This window comes from Chiloscyllium punctatum, chromosome 1 (assembly GCF_047496795.1).
Source record: "Chiloscyllium punctatum isolate Juve2018m chromosome 1, sChiPun1.3, whole genome shotgun sequence".
NCBI classification, from domain to species: Eukaryota; Metazoa; Chordata; class Chondrichthyes; order Orectolobiformes; family Hemiscylliidae; genus Chiloscyllium; species Chiloscyllium punctatum.
Window position 1 is genome coordinate 162,768,244 of NC_092739.1, and position 22,615 is coordinate 162,790,858.

At 41.7% G+C, this 22,615-nt stretch overlaps 1 protein-coding gene across 2 annotated transcripts in view; it reads left to right on the forward strand.

Annotated features, from left to right (window-relative positions):
* LOC140481543 (exocyst complex component 6B) overlaps positions 1-22,615 on the forward strand; it is a 664,346-nt gene that overhangs the window by 336,995 nt on the left and 304,736 nt on the right. The window lies entirely within an intron of this gene.

The following is a 22,615-nucleotide window of genomic DNA, read 5'->3' on the forward strand; positions in this document are numbered from 1 at the left end:
TGAAGCCTAAAGAAATAATTCCCCTTATGCAATAGTACTTGGAACCTCCAGCAGTCAGATTCTCCTGGTCAATATTCAGTGTTACAACATGGGATTAAACCCTCCTGTTTAATTTAAGCCAGCAACACAGAAAAGATTTATCCTGTGTAGTAATCTGTGAAAGTTTGAGAGGCCAAGAACTATTTAAAGTAAAAATTAACATTTTTATTTCTTAAAGTATAACAGAGAATAATTAACTGACAACTATTTACAGCTCCTTCCTCTAACCTATCATTTATTTTCCCTTCTATAATACTAGTCCAATAAAACCCCCAATTAAGTTTTACCAAAATTCAAATTTCAAAACCAACCAGTTGTCGAATTTTTTCTTGTTATCTTCCTCTGTAATTTTCTTCTTAAGGTTTCTGTTTCACAGGTCACTGATCAATAAAGGTACCTTTTAGAGAGCTATTTTTCAGGCAGTCTGTACATGCTGGTGGCTTGGCAGTTCACCCCCAACTGTTCATGTTTTCCCAGTCTTATACCCCCAAAGCATTGGATTGTGTCATTGGTTTTTAGTATTGCCAATATATTAAATTCAAACTTGATTGGAATTTGGAATTTTTTTGGGATATAATTTAAACTGATTGGCCTAATTCAAATTTGTTTTTGTCTTCAGGCAACCAGCTACACTAGCTGCTGGACCAAAAGGTTACATTGTATTTTGTTCAGAACACTTGGTGCAGTCAGGTAGTTCTGCAAGCTTTTAACTTTCTTAAAGGTACAACATAGTTCTACACCTTCATAACGTCAGGAAAAAAAATATTGTCACTATCCTGAGCCGTCCTTCCCTTCTTGGTACATTCTAAAGAAATAGCCAGGTTGTGATACTACTGCAAATACTTACTTCCTTTCTGATGTCCCCTTTTACTGCCATTGATCTCCCATTCAAAGTACAGCAGTTGTTAATTCCTTTGTGTCACTTTCTGATTCAAATCTTTTCCCTTCATTATTTTGGCATCCTTCTGTCTGTTCTCTAAAATTAATATTTCTTACATCCCTCTTTGCTCTAAGTTGTTTCGTGGCCAGCTCGTGTGCTTCAATTTCCCTGTCTCCTAGTAATTCAATCGCTCTCCATTTTTCTTTTGCTTTAATTTCACTTGCCTCCATCTTTCCTTCTTCTCCCTTTCCATTTTAGGTTTCATTTACTCTGTGTCCCTTTACCTCTATTTATTTCTTTTCACTTATATTGGTATAACAGCAAATCCAGCTATGACACTCTAGTTTCAGGTTTCTTTCTTCCAATCCTAAATGTTGGATAATCACTTGAAGCATCTGATTCTTACTTTTACTCCAACCTTCAATTTATTGTCTAACTCCTTCAGTTTAGTTTTGGTCAAAGGCATCAACCCGCTGTTATGTCTTCCACTTCCAGAAAATGTGCAGATAATCGTAAGACAGTGTGGATGCCTGCCAGCTGAAATAACAGAAAATGCTGAAGAAACCCTGAACTGGTTTCTGAATTGTGAAGAAGAGTCATCTTGGACTTGAAAGATTAGCTCTATTCTTCCCTCCGTAGATGCTGCAGGACCCGCTGAGTTTCTTCAGCGCATGCTGTTTTTATAGCAACATTGAAATCCATCTCGACAACCCGTACAGTGAAGCTCACCACAATGCAGCTGCTTTATGTCCAGAACCAATACAATACAATACAATATCCTTTAGTGTCATGTATACGCCATTGCAGGAGTACTGTGAAAAACTTTTACAATCTCCACCTTCTTATGTCGACAGCTGAGGTACAAGTACCGAGGTACAATTCTTGGATTCAGCAGAGCAGTAAAAGTACTTGCATTACTTATTTTTAACTGATTTTTTTAACTCTGTAAGTAAACAATCACCCATTACTTCAAAATGAAAGACACAGGTCCCTCTTAAATTCAGTGAATTCAAATTCCTATGAAGCCCCCCCCCCCCCCCCCCCGCCAATTGTAATGCTTTCAGCTGATTTTATTACAGTACAAATCAGATCCAAGACTGAAATCTGGCTTGATAGATCATATTTTTGTTTATAACAAGGTGATATTTTACTGAAACACAAATACACTATGTTACATTTTCAGTTTTATCAATAAAACATGTTATTATGCAAATAAATTGAGATTAAAATCCAATAAACCAATCTATTTACATATAGAAATCCCATTAATCTGAACAAGATCCCATTACAGTACTCAAGCATCAAAGAGAATTCCCTTCTGAATCTCAGATAGAGATTGACTTAACTGTGGTTTCAGTTCCCAGTTATCTGATAGCCTCTTCCTCGTTTTATCATCTAATTGACCTTAGACTTTCTCAGCTTAATATAATCCTTTATGGCATGGTGGCCCAGTGGTTAGCACTGCTGCCTCGCAACACCAAGGTCCCAGGTTCAATTCCAGCCTCAGGCGACTGTCTGTGTAGAGTTTGCACATTCTCCCTGTGTCTGCATGGGTGTGCTCCGGTTTCCCATAGCGTTAGGTGCTTTAGTCAGAGGGAAATGAGTCTGGGTGGGTTATTCTTCAGAGGGTCGGTGTGGACTTGTTGGGCTGAAGGGCCTGTTTCCACACTGTAGGGAATCGAATCTAAAAAAAACTGCTGGTCTGGATCACTCAAACTAAATTCCTTTTCCATTTCCAAAGAGCAACTATTTAACATTTACCTTCAGTTAATACTGCTACACAACTGCACAAACTGAAACCCAGAAGCTTTTTTGGCTGTAGGTGTCCAAAACATTCCAGTATCTTCTATCTGAAGGTTCAATGCACAACGTTGTTTACTTTGTTCACTTGTAAGCTCTCTCAATGTAAACAAGACCCCATGGTTCTCCAAGAATAATTAACTGGGGGAAGAGCTGACTTCAGTGGGGCACGGTTGGAACGGGGCCGGATAGATTGGAACTGGAGTTTAGTGAAAATACTGTCGCTGGACAATGGGCTCCCTCCAAAGAAAAGATGGTCTGAACACAGTTGAGTTATGTTACTCAGGGTACAGAATCCTGAAGCTCCCTGGATGAAAGAAGAGATCGAGCTGAAGAAAAAGTGTGATTATGACAGATGTAGAAGGAAATACAATTGATGACCAGTATGAGTACTGAAGGTTCAGAAGGGAGGTGTAAAATAAGAATACCAAAGAGGAATTAGGAAATAAAATTGACAGCAGACATAAAGGGAAACTGAGACAGTAGCAACGTAGCTACAAAATTGGCTGAAGGATTCAAAACGGAGCAATTGTTAATAGTTATTTTTCAGGTTGGGAGAAGGTTTGCAATTTAGTTCTCCAGTGGTCAGCATTGGGATCCTTGCTGTTGCTGTTCCTGATTTATATTCATGATCCAGATTTTGATGTTCAAAGTTTGGGACAAGATTTGTAGCTCGGGTGCTCATTGTTGTGGTTCTGTTCGCTGAGCTGGGAATTTGTCTTGCAAACGTTTCGTCCCCTGTCTAGGTGACATCGTCAGTGCTTGGGAGCCTCCTGTGAAGCGCTTCTGTGCTGTTTCCTCCGGCATTTGTAGTGGCCTGTCTCTGCCGCCTCTGGTTGTCAGTTCGAGCTGTCCACTGCAGTGGCCGGTATATTTGGTCCAGGTCGATGTGTTTGTTGATAGTGGACAGCTCGAACTGACAACCGGAAGCGGCAGAGACAGGCCACTATAAATGCCGGAGAAAACAGCACAGAAGCGCTTCACAGGAGGCTCCCAAGCACTGAGGATGTCACCTAGACAGGGGACAAAACGTTTGCAAGACAAATTCCCAGCTCGGCGAACAGAACCACAACAAGATTTTGATGTGGTGGAGACAGTTTTCAGGATTGCAGATGATTCAAAAGGAGGAATTGTAAACTCTGCAGAGGACAGTGTAAACTACAAATGGTCATTGACAAATTGGTGGAGTGGACAGATAGGTGGCAGATAAAGTTCAGTGTAGAGATGTTTGCACTGGTACATTTTGATAGAAAGAACATGGGGACATGGTACAAAATAAAGGGTATTGTTCTAAAGGAAGTCCCAGAAGCAGTGACGTAACTGTCTATATGCATGAGCCTCTAATGATGATAGGTTAGGTCAAGAGAGCAGTGAATAAAGCAGACAATACCCCAGCCTTTATTAATAATAGCATGTAGTGCAGGAGCAAGGAGGTTATGATGGACTTGTATAAAATACTAGTTCGTCCATAACTGGAGTATTGTGAGCAGTTTTTGCACTAGGAAGGAAGTGAGCACATTTGAGAATGAAGATGAGGTTGCTGAGATGATAAATTTCTGTTACAAAGAGAGATTAGAGAAGTTGGAACTGTTTCTTATAGAGCAACTAGGAAATTTGTTTTAAGTTTTTAAAATCATCAGGTAGTTGGATTGAATCAATAAGGAGAAACTGTTGCCATTCATAAAAGCATTGAAAAAGAGGGAACCAATGGTAGGTAAATTCACAAACTCAGTAAATGTGCAGTAAGAAAAATTTCTTTCATACAGCGGATAGTTCGGGTGTTGAAAGCACTGTCTGGAAGTGTGGTGGAGCAAGGGTTTAGGTTAGAGTGGTGCTGGAAAAGCACAGCAGTTCAGGCAGCATCCAAGGAGCAGTAAAATCGACGTTTCAGGCAAAAGCCCTTCATCAGGAACACAGGCACAGTGCCTGAAGGATGGAAAGATAAATGAGAGGAGGGTGGGGGTGGGGAGAAAGTAGCCTAGAGTATAATAGGTGAGTGGGGGAGGGGATGAAGATGATAGGTCAGGGAGGAGGATGGAGTGGATAGGTGGAAAGGAAGATAGGCAGGTAAGACAAGTCATGGGGACGGTGCTGATCTGGAAGTTTGGAGCTGGGGTGAGGTGGGTGAAGGGGAAATGAGAAAACTGGTGAAGTTCACATTGATGCCCTGGGGTGTGGTGGAGCAAGTTCAATTGAGGCACTCAAGCAGGCATGATCATTTTTAAAAGAAAGCAATATTCAGGTTTTTTGGGAAAATACAGGGGAATGACACAAAGTTAAAATGTTTATTCAGAGTATGGGTGCAGATATGAAAAGCCTTTTTCTGCACAGGAGCAATTCTGTGATTCTGTGAAATAAACCCACGTGCTTTGATTGCCTTTCTCATGGTCTTATTAACCAAACCATTCCACTATGTAGAGTGATTTGTTTATTTGTACTCTTAGATCTCTCTCCTCCCAAATCAACTCTTTAAATCATCATACAACGAGATCTCACAATTTCTCTTGACCAACTCAACATCTGCTTAGTCTCTTCCTTATCCCCTCAATACTGCTCAGTGTTTTCGATGTCTTGCTATTTTACTGCTGCATCAGCACATCATCTTGATTTTAAATTTGAGAGTTGTTTGTACCCAGAGTGGAATTAGACTACCCTGCTAATTGATTGCTGTAGCTGACTTGACATTCCTGCTGGGAATAAAACTCTTGTTAATCCGGGAATGGGCAACGCAGTATGGCTAAACTGAAATTCCTGTCTAATTCAATCTGCCTCTGCCTGTTTTCTTGTACTGCCTCTACCAGCCTGACTTTCAACTTTTTAAGAGTGAAACACTCACACTTTGCCTTTTTTTGTCTCTTTCAGCTCCATTGTCTCCAATGTGACATCTTCATTTTACAATGTTTTAACTTTTTCACCTAACTCAGGCCCTGTAGCAGTGTAGATTACTGCACTCCACATTTTACATAATCATATTTTTAAAAGTTTTGAGAGTTTCTACTTCTGTCCCCCTTTCAACCAGTGATTTCCAAACCATAACCACCTTGTGAGAGAGAAACGAAATTACTGTTTCAGACTGAGAAGTTGTGCTAGGAGGTAATTGACTTAGAGTCCTACAGCATGGAGTCAGGCCCTTTGGCCCAAACTGGTCCATGCCAACCAAAATGGCCACCCACGCTAACCCCATTTCCCTGCACTTGGCCCATATCCTTCTAATTCTTTCCTATCCATGTAACTTGAAACGTTAACTTTGTTTTTCTTGATATTCATCCACTTAACCAGCTGACTATTTCCAGCAAGACTTACAACTTCTGCAAAATTTTGCTTTTGTACAATTTGCATGGATCTAGCTTGAGCTTTGCAAACTGGGAATTCTGAGATGTGAGCCATAAAGCTGTAAAAACCCCACACCAGGACTTCCCTACAGTGTGGGGCTAATGATTCAGCATAGGAGCTAAATGAATCTTTTCAGTGGGATCATTATTTGAGACCACATGCTTCAGGTGGATGGAAAAGATCTGGTTGCACTGTTTGTAAAAGAGTAGAGGTATTCTCCCAGTATTCAGTGCTCCTTCATCAACCACCCAATGGCAGATTAACAGATCTGTTATTTCACTTCTTTTTGTGGGATCTTTTTCTTGTTGGAAAAATCCTTGAAATATTCTGTGTGTACATTGAATGGACACAGGGCATTGGGCATACGGTTAAATTGCCTGCATGTGCTGGTTCAACTAGTCTCTGCCATGTAGCTGTTAATGTTTTACATTTGCCCTCGGGGTCTGTGGGCGAGAGAGAAAGTAAAATGTCAGCCAGGGTCCCTGCTCAGAAATGCCAACAGCATTCCTCTCCCTGGAAGTGCATACATGCTTATTAGGTGAGACCAGCCTGAGCTGTGATAATGTGCTGCTGTTGGAAGAGCCGCTGTTGAGACTTAGAGGTACAGAATGGACTGTATGGCAGAGAAGCCAAAGATGGCTGATGTTCATTGCACTGTACCCTGGCACGAAACATTGGCTTCAGTGAAGGAGGAATGAAAATTACAACCTGTATATTGTCCTTTTACTCCTGCTGCACAACCCACTGCTTTGTTGGAAATCAGGGTTACAACGGGTCATATTGTATTAACCTTAATGTTTGTTTCTTTTTCCCCTCCAGAAACTATTGGCTATGATAACTGTGTGTAGGCGCTGTTGTTGGAAGTCTTTGTGATAGCAATCTGTCGTAGTATAGGCAGTAGTTGGCCCCTAGAGGGGAAGTTCCTTGTTAGGTCAGGCCTGGGACAAGCCGTGAGGAATGTGCCAAAAGAAACAAGGTCTTGCAAAACGCAGCCTTGGTAATAAACAGTCCAGTCATTAGTGGAGGGCTGTGCACCTCATAAATGGCTTGGGAGCCAGCCAACACTCTCTAACTTGTTCAGTACAACACAGTGGCTTTCAATGTCTTGTCACTGAGAAGGAATATTCATTGAGGGAGGTGGTGGGGGTTGGGTTGAAAACCAGGAAGTTGGTAATGTTTTGGGGGCCTCAGTATTTGTTTAGTCTGACAGTATTTCAAGTGTGGCATCCTCCACCCAAGCTTCATTTGCGTCACATTTTCTTTTGCTAGAGCAAATCAATTTCATCCTGCCTGCTCTCCTTCGTCATCTCCAATATTCTACAGGCTCTGCACGTAGGCCATGTTCTCATACTAATCTCCAACTGCACTATTAACTTTGTCCTTCAGTTGTTCATAACACAAAACCCCTCCCACCCAGATCTTTCCCGTGATTTGGACAGTGGTATGGTTGGTTCCCAGTGTCCCTCAGTTTTGCCTCAACAAGGTGCATCTCAGCATTGTCAGTATTGTTTGCTCTTCATTTCAACCCCCCCCCCCCCGCCCCCCCCACCACTCTCACCTTCGCTTCACTTGCTAAACAAGCGTGTTGACACCTTCAGAACCTCCACATGAGATCTAAGCCACTCGTTGGATGATTCTCTCACAACTTAAAAGTGGATCTTCAACGGGTGATGGCAGTCAGATTACTCAATAGGTAAATGGGCAGTGTACCAAGCTATTTAGAGTCAAAAGGTGTGGCACTGGAAAAGCACAGCAGATCAGGCAGCATCCGAGGAGCAAGAGAGTCGACAGTTCAGGCGTAAGCCTTTCATCAGGAATGCCCTAATACTTATGCCCAAAACATCATCTCTCCTGGTCCACAAATCCTGACTGATCTGCTGTGCTTTTCCAGCCCCACACTTTTTGACTCTGACTCTCCAGCATCTGCAGTCCTCACTTTCTCCTGTCAAGTTGTTCAGGCCATTCGTGTCCATTGCCTAAACTGAAGGGGCATGGGAATGTGCTCCGGTTGGCCTCTGCTCCTTTGGTTCTGTTTGGGGCGAGGGGAAGCCAATAAGGATTCTTCCTGCATAGCGGTGTTCTGCATCTGGATATGAGAAGGTCAGGATCAGTCTCATTGATACAACAGATAAACACTGGTTCCTGGCTTTCGTAGAATAATAAAGAGTTCAACAGGATCTTGATCAACTCGGCCAGTGGGCTGAGGAATGGCAGATGGAGTTTAGGTAAATGTGAGGTGTTGTATTTTGGTAAGACAAACCAAGTCTGGATTTACACAGTTGAAGGTAGGATCCTGGGGAGTGTTGTCTAGGTACGTAGTTCCTTGAAGGTGGTGTCACAGGTACAAAGTTAAAAATCACACAACACCAAGTTATAGTCCAGTAGTTTTATTAGGAAGCGTTCCAGAAGTTAGTGCTTCCAAATAAACATATTTATTTGGTTTATTTTTAACTTTGTACACCCCAGTCCAACACTGGCACCTCCAAATCATGTCACAGGCAGACAAGGTGGTGAAGAAGGAGCTTGACACACTTGCCTTCATTGGTCAGAGCATTGAGTACAGGAGTTGGGATGTCAAGTTACAGCTGTAAAAGATTTTGGTAAGGCCACATTTGGAATACTGTGTTAAATTCTAGTCACCTTACTATAGGAAGGATATTATTAAATTTATAATTTAAAAAGTGCAAAAATGATTACAAGGATGTTATTGAGACTGGAGGGTTTGAGTTTTAAGGAGAGGCTGGATAGACTGGGACTTGTTTCACTGGAGCGTAGGACACTGAGGGGTGACATTATAGAGGTTTATAAAATCATGAGGGGCATAGATAAAGTGAATTGCCAAGGTCTTTTCCTCAGGGTAGAGGGGTCCAAAATGAGAGGGGCATAAGTTTAAGGGGAGAGGGGAAAGATTTAAAAGGGATCTAAGGGGCAAATTTCTTGCACAGAGAGCAGTGCATATATTGAATGAGCTGCCAGAGGAAGTGGTAGAGGGAAATACAATTACAACATTTGAAAGACATTTGGACATATACATGGATAGGAAAGATTTAGAGGGATATGGGCCAAATGCAGAGTGGTTCAGTTTAGGAAACCTGGTCAGCATGAATGAGTTGGGCTGAAGGGTCTGTTTCAGTGCTGTAGGACTATTATTCTAATAACCACTTTGGGCAAGGATTGTGGATCCTGACTTCAGCTGGAAGTTATTGCCTTTGGAGGGAAGGGCTGTAGTGGGTGGAATAGCAGTGGTGCATGTAAAATAATACAGCCACTCAAAGACTTTTTCCCTCCAGAATGTATGTTTTCTTCTCTATTTCCAGTTTATCTGCACTTGGACGGCGCAGTGGAACTGGAGTATCTCAGCATGTTCTGGCAAGGGACTGCTGCCTTGAGAACATTGCTCTTGGACACCTGTATTCCATGTTTTCTAACAAACAGTGCAGTCTATTCTTTCTCTCTGTGCTGCGCAGTGAAATAAATCAAGAAGTTCAAAATAATAGTGTGGTTGTTATCAAAAAAAAACAGAAGGAAAAGGAACAAACAATTTAATGTTTAGCAACTCCTGTTTTGCTCGATTAAGCCTTATCCCTTGCCAAAGTTCATACTTGTCGTTCAGATGTAATGTCTATGCAGTACTTAGCCATGGAGGCTGGGGATTTAAAACTTAAATACAGAAACTTGAAGCATTTGTGTTTTTCTTCACTATTCACCAGCCACTGAAGGTGGTGAATTCTATTAGGATCTATCAGCTTGGGCACCAGGGCTGGTTTAGTACTTCACGCAAATGAGTGTTGTTCACGTTCTGGTAGTGTACTGGTCTGATCTCTCGATTGACAACTCTGAGGAGGTGAGTTCAGTTCCCTCCATGGTAAATAGTACAGAAAAGTATGGAAGTTGCCATATTGCCATGAAAAACTATCCAGATTCACCTGTTTTCAAGGAAGAGAAAAATCATTTGGTATGAGCCATGCTGGCACCCATTGTTACTAATGTGGTTTTAAGAAACAGTCACATTATGTGAATTAATTATGTGGAGCCAGAGTGGCATATAAGTGTTGCTTCAACCCTCTTGGCTCAAGATTGCTGCTCTCACCTATGTTTTGCTTACCCTGTCTCCAACTGATCAAATCCAGAAATTTTAAATCATTGATAAACTCGAAAAAGACTCACTCTCTGCTACATAACTTAGTATTTAATGACGATAGATAGCTTTATTAGGCTGTTTGGTGCTTGTGTTTCTCTTTCTGATGAAGTGCTAAACTGACACCTCAGTGAAGGAGTTAGAGTGGGTACAGAAAAGGTTGACAAGAATGCTTCCATGGATGAGGAGCTTCAGTTCTGCTGTAACATACATTTCTTCAATGCAAATTGACTTTAACGCGATTGAAGGATTTAGACTGGTACTTGTAGAACACAAACTTTCCTTTCTGTATTGGCTATAATGTGATTCCGGCCCCATTAGTTTAAATGGCTATTGCGTGATTTTCTTATAAAGCGAGATCACACAGAAACTGAACAATTGCGTTACATCAGAACCGACTGTAGTTTGTAACTGTTGAGAGTGATGTCAAACATGCAAATGAACATGCAAGTTAGAAGCAGAAGGTGGCCATTTTGCCCCTCAAGCACACTGTGCTGATTTAATAAGATCATTACTGGACTGTTTGTAGTTTGAATTGTGCATTACCGTCTATCCTGATGACCTTTTCGATTTTCTTGTCTCACAAGAAACCCCCACCCTAAACATATTCAGTGACCCTACCTCTATCCTCAGAGAAAAACATGCTGAATTCTGTTCTGAAAGGATGATGCTTAATTTTTAAACACTGTCCCTTAGTTCTGGACTGGCTCACAAGAGAAAACATCCTTTCCCCATCTACCTTGTCAAGACGATTCAGGATATTAAACAACTGAATCAAGTTACCCTTTATTCTTCCAAACGCCATTGGAAACAAATTTGGTCTGTCTGACCATTTTTCATAAGACAACTCATGCATTCCAGATATCCATGATTTGGAGGTGCTGGTGTTGGACTAGGTGTACAAAATTAAAAAAACACACAACACCAGGTTATAGTCCCAACAGGTTTATTTGGAAGCACTAACTTTCGCAGCGCTGTTCCTTCATCAGATGGTTGATGAAGGAACCACCTGATGAAGCAGCAGCGCTCCGAAAGCTAGTGCTTCCAAATAAACCTGTTGGACTATAACCTGGTGTTATGTGATTTTTAACCTTATTCCAGGTATCAATCAAGTAAACCTCTCTGAGTTGCGTCTGATTCACCTATATTCTTAAATATGGAAAAAACATTGCACACATTTGAGGTGTTGCGTATTTGAGATGTGGTTTCAGCAATGCCCTTTACAACTGAAGCATAATACCCCACTTTTATGTTCAATTTCTCTTAAAACAAAGAATAGTATCCTATTAGCCTTCTTAATTTATGCTGTGCCTTTAAAGGAACTTTTTTGTGATTCATGAGCTAGAACACTTAGATCCCTCTGCACCTTGGAATTGTTCTCCATTTAAGTAATATCTGTATTTTTATGTTACCTGCCAAAGTGAAACAATTTCATATTTTCCCACCTGAAAGTCAATCTGCCAGATGTTTGCCCAGTCAGTCAATCTATCTGTCTCCATGTACATCCTGCTGTGTCCTCTTCAGAATTTACTTTACTACCTACCTTGATGTCACCTGGGAATTAAGCTACCATGTCGCCGCTCCATAAGTCATTGATATAAATTGTAAAATGCTGAAGCCTCAGCACAGATCCCTGGGAAGCTCCACATCATAACCTGTCAATCAAAAAACAAGTTGTTTATGCATATGGTAAATGTTCTGCCTGCCGGTCATTCAGTCACCCTTCTTATCAGGCTGAAATGTCTGCCTAGAGAAGATTAGACTGAGAGGAGATTCGATTGAGGTGTTTATGATTGTGAGGGGGCTGATCAGAATTGATAAGGAGATAATGTTCCCATTGGTGGAAGGATTGAGAATGAAAAGGCAGCGATTGAAGGTAGTTGTCAAAAGAGGCAATGATGGTACAAGAAAATACTTTTTCTACACAGTGACAATGATACAACACAGTGTGCTGCCTGGACTGAACTACTCAGCTATAAAAACAGTCCAAATAGGCTCGGATTATTTTCCTTTGAGCAGAGGAGGCTGAGGCAGAATCTGATTGAGGTGTATTAAGTTTTGAAGGGCATAGGCAGGATCAATAGAGAGAAATATTCCCCCCTCATAGAAGGATCAATAATCAGGGGGCATTGTTTTAAAGGTAAGGAGGAGGAGGTTTAGAGGGGATCTAAGAAAAGAATATTCTCACTCAGAGGGCTATGGGTATCTTGAAATCGCTGCCTAAAAGTGTGGCAGAGGTGGAAACCTTAAAACATTTAAGAACTATTTTGTTAACTCTTCAAATGTGATAGCATACAAGGCTGTGGGCCAAGTGCTCGAAAATGGGATTAGAATAGGTGGATGTTTGTGGACTGATGCAGAATATGATGGGCGTGAGGCCCTCTTTCCATGTGTGAAAACTGTGAGTAGGCTAGAATCTGAAATTCTCTTCCTGAGAGAATGGTGGAGGCACATTTGGTTGAGGCAGTCAAGAGAGAATGAGATTATTATCTGAAAAGAAGAATGTGCAAGGCTGCAGAGAAGAGGTGGATGAATAGAAGGTGAATTGCTCTTTCAGAGGGCCAGCACAGGCATAAGGAGCTGAATGGCTTCCTACTGTGGTGGGAGCCATTCTATGATTTTATTTTCTGCCTATTCAAGTGGGCATATAATATCCTTTTTGCTGTTGATGGAAAATTAGGGGTGTTCTGGGGATATGCTGGATCATGAGGTCTCAGAAACAATTCTGCTATGCATCATGTATATCCAATGTTGAATTACTAGATTTGTTCAAGCTCTGTCATATTTAAAACAATGACAGTGCCACTCAACAGCTTGAAGGTTGCCCACGATGTGAAGATGAGACTTGGCCTCCACAAAGGTGGTCACTCCTCCTTATATAGTTGTGGATGGACACATCTATGAAAGGTAATTTGATGAGAATGAGATTGAATAGATTATTCCCTCACTACCTGCCAGAATCCAGTCTAGCATATATGTCCTTTGAGGTTTGGCTAGTTCAGTCATTAGTCATTCTGACGAGCTAGAAGTTTGGTACTACTGAGTGTCTTGCTAGACACTTCAGAGGGCAGTTAAGAATCAACCACATTGCTGTGGACCTGGAGTCGCATGTAGACCAGACCAGAGATGGGCTGAGAGGTGGCAAATGGAGTTTAATGTGGAAAAGTGTGAGGTGATTCACTTCGGAAGGAGTAACAGGAATAAAGAGCACTGGACTAATAGTAAGATTCTTGGTTGTGGAGATGAGCAGAGAGATCTCAGTGTCCATGTACATAGATCCCTGAAAGTTGCCACTCAGGTGGATAAGGTTGTTAAGAAGGCATATAATGTGTTAGCTTTTATTGGTAGAGGGACTGAATTTCGGAGCCATGAAATCATGCTGCAGCTGTACAAAGCTCTGGTACGGAAACACTTGGAGTATTGCATACAGTTCTGGTCATTGCAATGTAGGAAGGATGTGGAAGTTTTGGAAAGGGTTGAGAGGAGACTTACTAGGATGTTGCCTGGTATGGAGGGAAGGTCTTAGGATGAAAGGCTGAGGGACTTGAAGCTGTTTTCGTTAGAGAGAAGAAGTTGAGATGTGACTTAATTGAGACATGTAAGGTAATCAGAGGGTTAGATAGGGTGGACAGTGAGAGCCTTTTTCCTCGGATGGTGATGGCTAGCATGAGGGGACATAGCTTCAAATTGAGGGGTGATAGATGTAGAATGGATGTCAGAGGTAGTTACTTTACTCAGAGAGTAGTAGGGGCATGGAATGGCCTGTCTGCAACAGTAGTAGACTTGCCGACTTTAAGGGCATTTAAATGGTCATTGGATAGGCATATGAATGAAATGGAATATTGTAGGTTAGATGGGCTTCACATTGGTTTCACAGATTGGTGCAACATTGAGGGCTGAAGGACCTATGCTGTGCTATAATGTTCTATGTTTTATGTAGACCAGGTAGAATAGCAAAATTCTTCCCCTGAAGGACATTTGTCGACATTGAATACATTAATTGAGGCTCTCTCTGCCCTTCTAGCAGCATGTACAAGATTCTGTGGCCTTACTGAAGAAATGCAGGGAGCTAGCTCTCTTCGGTGTTCTGACCAATGTTAATTCCGGTACCACTTTGACAACAGTATGGTACCTGACCATTATAATATTGCTGTTTGTGTACCTTTGCTGTTCACAAATTTCTTCTACGTTTTTTTACATAAATTGGGATGATTTTCTTTGGAAAGAGGAGGTCAAAAGGACACTTGATATAGGAATTCAGAATGATGAGGGGTCCAGACATATTAAATATAGAGAAATTGTTCCCACTGGTGGATTTGAGAACGAAGAAATACAGGTACATGAGTAGGCTATTCAGTTCCTCAGACCGGTTTATTCAATGTGATCATGGCTGATCTATGGCCTAACTCCATATACTGCATTCGGCTGAAATAAATCCACAGAGGCTCGCATCCCATCAGCAAGTTACCCTTTATTTACATTGGCCTATATCTCTTAATACCTTTGCTGAACCAAAATGATCTGTCTCAGATTTGAAATTAGCAACTGATGCTGCCTCCACTGCCATTTATGGAAGAGAATTTTATCATATAAGTGCTTCCTAACATTTCTTTTGAACAATCTGACCAGACTATGCCCCCTAACTTGCCAATTCCCAATCATTGGAAATAGTTTATCTTTATCTACCGTGTCTTTTTCTGTTAATATTTTGAAAATTTCGATCAAATTATCCATTAACCTTCTAAATTCTCGAGGAAACTGGCCTTATTTGTACAATCTCTCCTCAAAACTTAACCCATCAAGTCCAGGTATCATTCTTGCAAAGATATATTGTACTCCCTCCAAGAACAATCTATCCTTCCTGAGGTGTGGTGCTCAGATCTACTCACTGTACTCCAAGGTGGGTCTAACCAGGATTGTTTCCCTGGTTAGAATCCCTGTAATGCAGATAGAGGCCATTCAGCCATTGAGTCTGCACTGATGCTTCGAACAGCATCTCACCCAGACCCACAGCCCAACCTATCCCCGTAACCCCACGTGAACCATGGCTAACCCACCTAGCTTGCACATTCCTGTACTCTGAGGCAATTAGAATTAGAACTACTACAGTGTGGAAATAGCCCCTTCGGCTCAACGAGTCCACACTGACCCTCCAAAGAGTAACCTACCCAGACCCATTCCCCTACCCTACATTTGTGAAATGCACCTAACCTACACATCCCAGAGCACTATAGCCAATTCACCTGACCTGCACATCTTTTGGATTGTGGGAGGAAACCGGAGCACCCGGAGGAAATCCACGCAGACACTGGGAGAACTTGCAAACTCCATACAGACAGTCGCCTAAGGCTGGAATTGAACCTGGATCCCTGGCGCTGTGAGGCAGCATTGCTAACCACTGAGCCACCATGCTTGGACATTCTGGCTTTGTGGAACTGCAGCATAACTCTGCGTTCTTGTAATCTAGAGAGAAAGGCAAGCATTCCATTAGTTTCCTTGATTATTTTCTGCACCTATTTGTGACATTTTAAAGATCTTTGCACCTGAATCCCCAAGTTTCTTTGGACATCCACTATATTTAACCTCATAACATGTAGAAAGTACCCTGATCTACCTTTTTAAAGTCCAAACTGGATAACCTCACCCTTGGTTAGATCAAAAGGTTGATCAAAAGAATCCAAGCTTAAGAAGGTGGAACCTGTCTGCAGAGCAAATGGTTTGATTGAGAGTGTACTGGAGGAAGATTCAAACTATAAATTTCAACAGAGAATTCACTAAGGACTGAATCAAAACTTTTGCAGGGTTACAGGGAAAAGATGTGAGAGTGTGACTAGCTGAGCGTCTCTTGTAGAGAGCTGACGAGGACTCAACAAACTGATTGGGCTCCTGTGGTGCTGAAGTCATCCAGTGAATCTATGACAAACTCAGCAGACAAGATTAGCTGCTGTTTGTCTGATTTGGTAAAATGTCCAAAAGAAAACAGCAGAGGGCATTGCAGAATCTACAATGAACAGTTTTTCTTTCCCTTGCTCTGAGGTTATTTTAACTAAAACTGTATTTTGATCATCTGTTGAATCTGAAGGCTTTTTCAGAGTGCAGGGGAGCACACCTTTTCACAATCTATACAGGAGGGATGCTTAAACTTTTCATCCCAATGTCAACGAATGAGGATATTTCTTTCCCTTTTTGAGGATCCATCACTTGATAAGCACCTTGATATATTCAGCTTTATTACTTGTAGCTTAAGGCGCCTCTACCTTGAGGCCTGAGTTGAATGTTCTATCTGAAATACAACTGTGCTTCAAAATGAATATGAATAGGAAGGGTTTCAAGGGATATGGGCCAAATGCTGGCACATGGGACTAGATTTATCGAGGATATCTGGTCGGCATGGACGAGTTGGACCAAAGGATCTGTTTCCGTGCTGGACATCTCTATGATTATTATTTTATTTAAACTATGGTGTCACCATTCTTTATACGCTCAAATTCTGGATTAGACAATTCTTGGGGAATTTTATTGCAGAATTTGCCCTGGTTTAGCTAACGTTATTTTTAACCCCTTTCCCATGTTGGGACGTATTCCAGTTGCATCATTGCCCCATCAGACTCTCCCAGGGCAGGTACAGTACAGATGAAATGGTAAGTCACAGTGTTTTAGTATTATGCAAGGATATGTTTTAAAATACCAGGGAGAAAGAAAAACCACAAACTCTGTGCATCAAAGCAGCTCCTTGTAAATTGTAGATGCTCTGCACTGCTGCTGTGCTTCACCTATCTAATTCTTCAGCAAAACAAAATCAGATGGCATCCAAATGGGATGACATTTCGGGTGGTTTCATCCAAGCTGTCATTTCATAAAGGAAAATCAACCTCTGACCTTGAAAGGAAGGGTCTCTCCCTAAATGGTAAATCTCTACTCACATAAACTTCCTCCTTGCTTTCAGATGTACAGACTTGGTTGTTTTTCTTTCAGTTGTGCCAGTTGTACCCTTTCTGCTTCCCAACAGTGTATCTGAGCAATCTGTGTGAAAAAAACAAGCTGAAGAGATGTCCTTTTCTCACCTTTTAACAATCTCAGAAGTAACAATATTGCAATTCACAAGAAATGGGGAGACATAACATCGATCGGTTTGCAGAGGGAGGTGAAAAACAGTGTGATTTGGAAGTGGGATGTACAATGCTGCTTTGATATTTGGGCTGAGTCACATTGTTGCATTGATTGTGAGTCACTGACTTTTCACTTATTATATGCTGTATCTGCTCCTTGAGTGTGTATTAGGACAATTTGGAGGAATCTTTACTCCGTATCTAACCCTGTGCTGTACCTATTCCTCGGAGTGTTGATGGGGACCTTTACTCTAGTGATTTTCCCTTAGAGTGTAAGACAGGGATAACGTAGAAAGAATGTTTATTCGAATCCAGTCCTGTGCTGTACTTGTCCTGGAGTGTTTGAATGGGACAGTCTTGAGGGAACTTTATTCCTTATCTGAACACTTGCTGTAGTTGCCATGGAAGGTTTAGCACTGATTTTGAATGTCTGTGTCAGAAAGCCTGGTGAAAGTTTCACAACTGCAGTACACTACATCTCAACAAACTTGTAAAAAAAAACCTCAAAAAGCTGTAATTCATGATTTGATTCAACCTCTGGAGCCACAGTGAGTGTAGATTCCCTCTTTCCCCCTTTCAAATCCCATTGGACAAGTAAATGAAGTGTGTATTGTTTATGCTAGGATTGTATAACAGCACAACCAAGGATATTGTGATCGAGATCGGCTTGATTGGAACTCGAGAAGGCAGCTGCATTTATCCTATTAAGCTTTTTTTTTGGTCTGCGCTTTTGACATTTTAACTGCATCTGGGTCAAGTGAGATCCATTTGGGACCGATCATTCTGTGGAGTCTCTGCTAGTGACAGGTGATGAGCGTCTACCTTTTCTTTGCAGACTTTGCTGAGGTCCACCTAAAATTCCCAGGGCTGGATTTTTCTCTCCCCCCTCCCCCCAGCTGCAGGTGGGTACATGTGAACCACAGCATGTGGCTTTCCAGTCCCATCACCCGAGATCTGTGAAATTTTATTTTGTTTTGGGAGGGGTGGGTTGGTTCTTGAGCCCATTGGTGGGTAACCATCTCTTACCACTTCACCCCCTTCCACCAGGCTCTCAAACCCACTCACCTGCGTGAAATCATACTGTCGGACCTAAAGGAAGGGGACTGTTTGGCTCATCAAGTTTGCGCCAGCTTTATATAGACATGTAAGATTGTCAGGGATATTTTGACCCCTTACCAGGGCCTACCATCTGACACTCTGTTGAAATCTCCCCCACTTGGTGTCCGGCTCCAGTGATGGGCTCCATTTGGAACTGCCTGTAGTATCAGCAACAGTCATTGCTTCTGCATAGCTATTGTTGGGATTATAGAGCTGCCAGTCATTTGATTGCGGAATTTCCTGTCCTTGAGGAACAGAATCCTACCTCCCCATTTATTAACAGCTACTTGAACATTAAATAACAATAGGAAAGCTGTTATCACCCTGGGTAAGCTCCCTACTAACTATTTGGCAAGGACAAGGCATTTGGATGACTATATGAATAGGAAGGGTTTGGAGGGATATGGGCCAGGTGCTGGCAGGTGGGACTAGAGTGGCTTAGGATATCTGGTCAGCATGGGCTGGTTGGACCGAAGGGTCTGTTTCCATGCTGTACATCTCTATGACTCCATGATTCTATGAAAGGGTAATGGGACCAGGATCCCCAATAATAGCCAGTCCCCAAATCCTTTTAGATAATAATTTGAGTTTTGATTTGGAAGTGCTGGTGTTATCTGGGGTGTACAGTTAAAAATCACACAACACCAGTTTATACTCCAGCAGGTTTATTTGGAAGTACTAACTTTTGGAGCACTGCTCCTTCATCAGGTGGTTGTGGAGTTTGTTTTGCGAGAACTATTTGTGCCACAATTGTGTAGATGGAGTTATAACAGAATTGTTACAGCCCAGAAGGATGTCATTCAGTCAGGCTTGCCTGTATGGCACCTAATGCCATCCCTTGTATTTTCCCCATGACAATCCTTTTCAGACAACATTCTATCTTGTGAGATAAATTTCTGGCTGTAACAGCTGCTACATCTCTATGACTCTATGATGGTTTGCGCTGTGGTAGTCAATCGGTGTTAAATATCACTGAGTGTGACTCAGAATCCTTGTTCTTCTGTGGCAGTCTCTGTTGTATTTTCTGCAGAGGCAGGCTGGGCTGAGGAGTTCCATGATTCATTGGCCTCAGTTTTCCCTGGGACCTCTTCAAAGCCAACTGAGCTCCTTTCTGCTCTTAATTTCTAGTGCCCTTCAGACAGTCAGCCTGCAGAGGTCATGGCTGTCAGGGGCCTGTGTTGACATCTTAGTGCATAACTGCTGTTTGGCAACATGCAAAAGAGAAACCCAGGGAAGATTAGATAGCATATGATTTCATAATGCAACACCAGAAAAAGCAGTCATAGATATAGTTAAGGAACAAAGGTTGTACCCAAACGAGATGTGAATGATTACATAAAAACATCTGAATGCAACATGAAGGCCAAAACATGGAGAAAGAATAAAAGGGAAGGGGAAAAAAACACAAGATGGAGGTTGAGGTTATGATCTAAAGTTGTTGAACTCAATGTTGAGTGATGGTAATTATAATGAATTATAATTATAATGAATGATAATTACTCAGCTTGATAAATATGTACTTGCCAACCAATGTGATATCAGAAATGTACTATGGGTGGAATCCATGTACATTTGCAGAATTCTGTCAATAAACACTTGCATAATAATGAGGAAAAATAAGAAAAAAACACTCAATATTTGTCAAGTTGGTTTTCTTGCGAGTCTAGGTGCAAGTCTCACACTTGGGCTTGAGAAATCAAACCTGGCCAACATTGCAGTGCAGTGTTGCAGTGTCAGGTCTGCTGTCTTATATCATCTGATTGTCCTGGTAGACATTGAAACTCCCATATTGTTTGAAGAAGAGCTGTAGGTCTCTGTGTCCTTGCTAATACTTGTTTGTTTCTTAGCAATACTCTCACAGAGTAGCTAGTTATTCATTTTGTTGGTGATCTGGGATTTGGCTGTGCATGAATCTGCCACACTTGCCTAGGCATGAGGGGAATGAAGTTCATTGTTTTTGAAGCACTTTGGAATGGTAGAGAATGTTGTGGGATGCAACCTTGTTTTTCTTTTGTCACTTTGTAGTAAATAAATATTAGCAAGGTTGGGATGTTTATGAGATGTTCATGGCCCAGTATAGTTGCATCATTTTATGGAACTGTGATTGCACTTTGAAGTATGAGGGGCACATCATGGTGTGAAGTGGTGCTTGGGGATCATGTAACCATCTGCTATGGGTATGGACAGTCCTGTTTATGCTGGTGTTTGGCTGTACAAATCATGACCTGTCATAAATCCACTAGCATTTCCAAGTCTCAGGGGGACAGCTCTTGGCAGCAAGCTGTCCATATGTTCTACACGCTATTTTGTATTCAGCTATTTTACTAGCAAAGAAGAGAGAGAGAGCTGGCCGTGCTGATGCTGGAAATGCCTGCAGCTCTGTATCAAGGGAATCTCCTCCTTGAAGCAGGTCTTGAACTTTTGGTTTGCTTGAAACTGGCTTTCCACAATAAATTCCTAGAACTATCGCAGGATGTTGGAACTGCCATGGTCAACTTGTGTCATATTTATGGCCGGCCGCAGTATGACCTGTTCACAAACGATTGGGTTTCATTCTGTACAAAGAACTGAATTTCTTTTCTTTCCACAAGGTTTTAATAATTGTGTTATATAAACATTGTGTAATTGTTTAGTGCACACTGTTTGTGTGATATGCAGTCAGCGACATTGGTGTATCCTGCCTGCTTCACAGTACAGGGGAAACCACATTGTCTGCTGGTTCGATTGCTGGACCAATGTAAGCAAAGACATCTGTCAGTTTCACCATGATCCCAAAAGGACATGGTTTATTTTTGACATCTGTGCAGTTGTAGCCCGGGTCAGTTTCATTATTTGTCCTGTTTGGGTCACCTACACCATTTTCGATTGTCTTTGGTAACTTGTATTGCAAGTACGTAAAATGCATGTTCGTTGAAGGCATGATGGCAGTTGGCTTTGTTCAATAATTGATGAAGTCACACACACGAAGAAGGGCCCATTGAATCAATCACATGGATGAAACTGTCCTTTTGTATATTAGTATCTTCAGGAGAAAATGGGAAATAGTAAAGAAATAATAACTCTTGTCCTGTTGACTGTTACCCTTCATCTCCAACACAGTATGAAATGTATTTTAGTTAAGATAGTAAAAAGCCATAATAAGGGCGACTTACACATCTTTTCATCTCTATCTATTATGACTGCAGGTCTTTCAGTTGCTGACAACTGCTTTGTCTCACTGGGTTTTCCTATCTGTTTATGGATATGTGCATCACTGCAAGACCAGCGATCACTTCCCTTCCTTAATTGCCCTGAAGAAGAAGATGATGAGCTGACTTCTTGAATTGCCTCAGTCCTGGGGATGCAGGAACTCTAAAAGTGCTGTTAGGAAGGGAGTTGTGTGATTCTGTGTGTGTCAGTGCAGGGACAGCAATATAGTTCCAATTCAGGACGATGTATGTCTGGGAAGGGACCTCCAAGTGGTGATGTTCCTATCATCTGATACTCTTGTCCTTCTAGTTGGAAGGTGCTGATGAAGAAGCTTTGCTGAAGTAGTACATGATCTGTATTTCCATCATTGTGCCTTAAAGGTAGAGGGAGTAAAGATTTAAGTTGTGGATGATAGATCACTCAAGCCAGCTGTTGTTGTTGGATGCTGTTGCGTTTCTCCATACTCCTGACTTGTGCCTTTTGTGTGGTAGGAAGATGATAGCGTAAAGGTATTGTTACTGGACTAACAATCCAGAGACCCAGGTAATGTTTTGGGAACCTAATTTAAAATGCCACCGCAGCAGATCGTGATATTTGAATTAATAAATTCTGGATATATGTGAAGCCGTTGGTCAATTATCATAAAAACCCATTTGGTTCAATAATGTCCTATGTGGACTGGAGTCACATGTGGCCCATCCAATTATTGATTTCTAATTGTCTTCTTCAAGGGCCTAACAAGCCACCCAATTGTATCAACTGCTATAAAGTTTCAAAAAATAATTATTGAAACATGATGGACCACCTGGTGGTGGAAAGACAGTGGCAAACTAAGTCTGGGAGAAAGTGAGGAATCCAGATGCTGGAGAGTCAGAGTCGAAAAGTGCGGTGCTAGAAGAACACAGCCGGTAAGGCAGCATCCGAGGAGCAGGACATTCCTGATGAAAGACTCATGCCCGAAACATCGACTCACCTGCTCCTCAGATGCTGTCTGACCTGCTGTGCTTTTCCAGCACCATACTTTTCGAC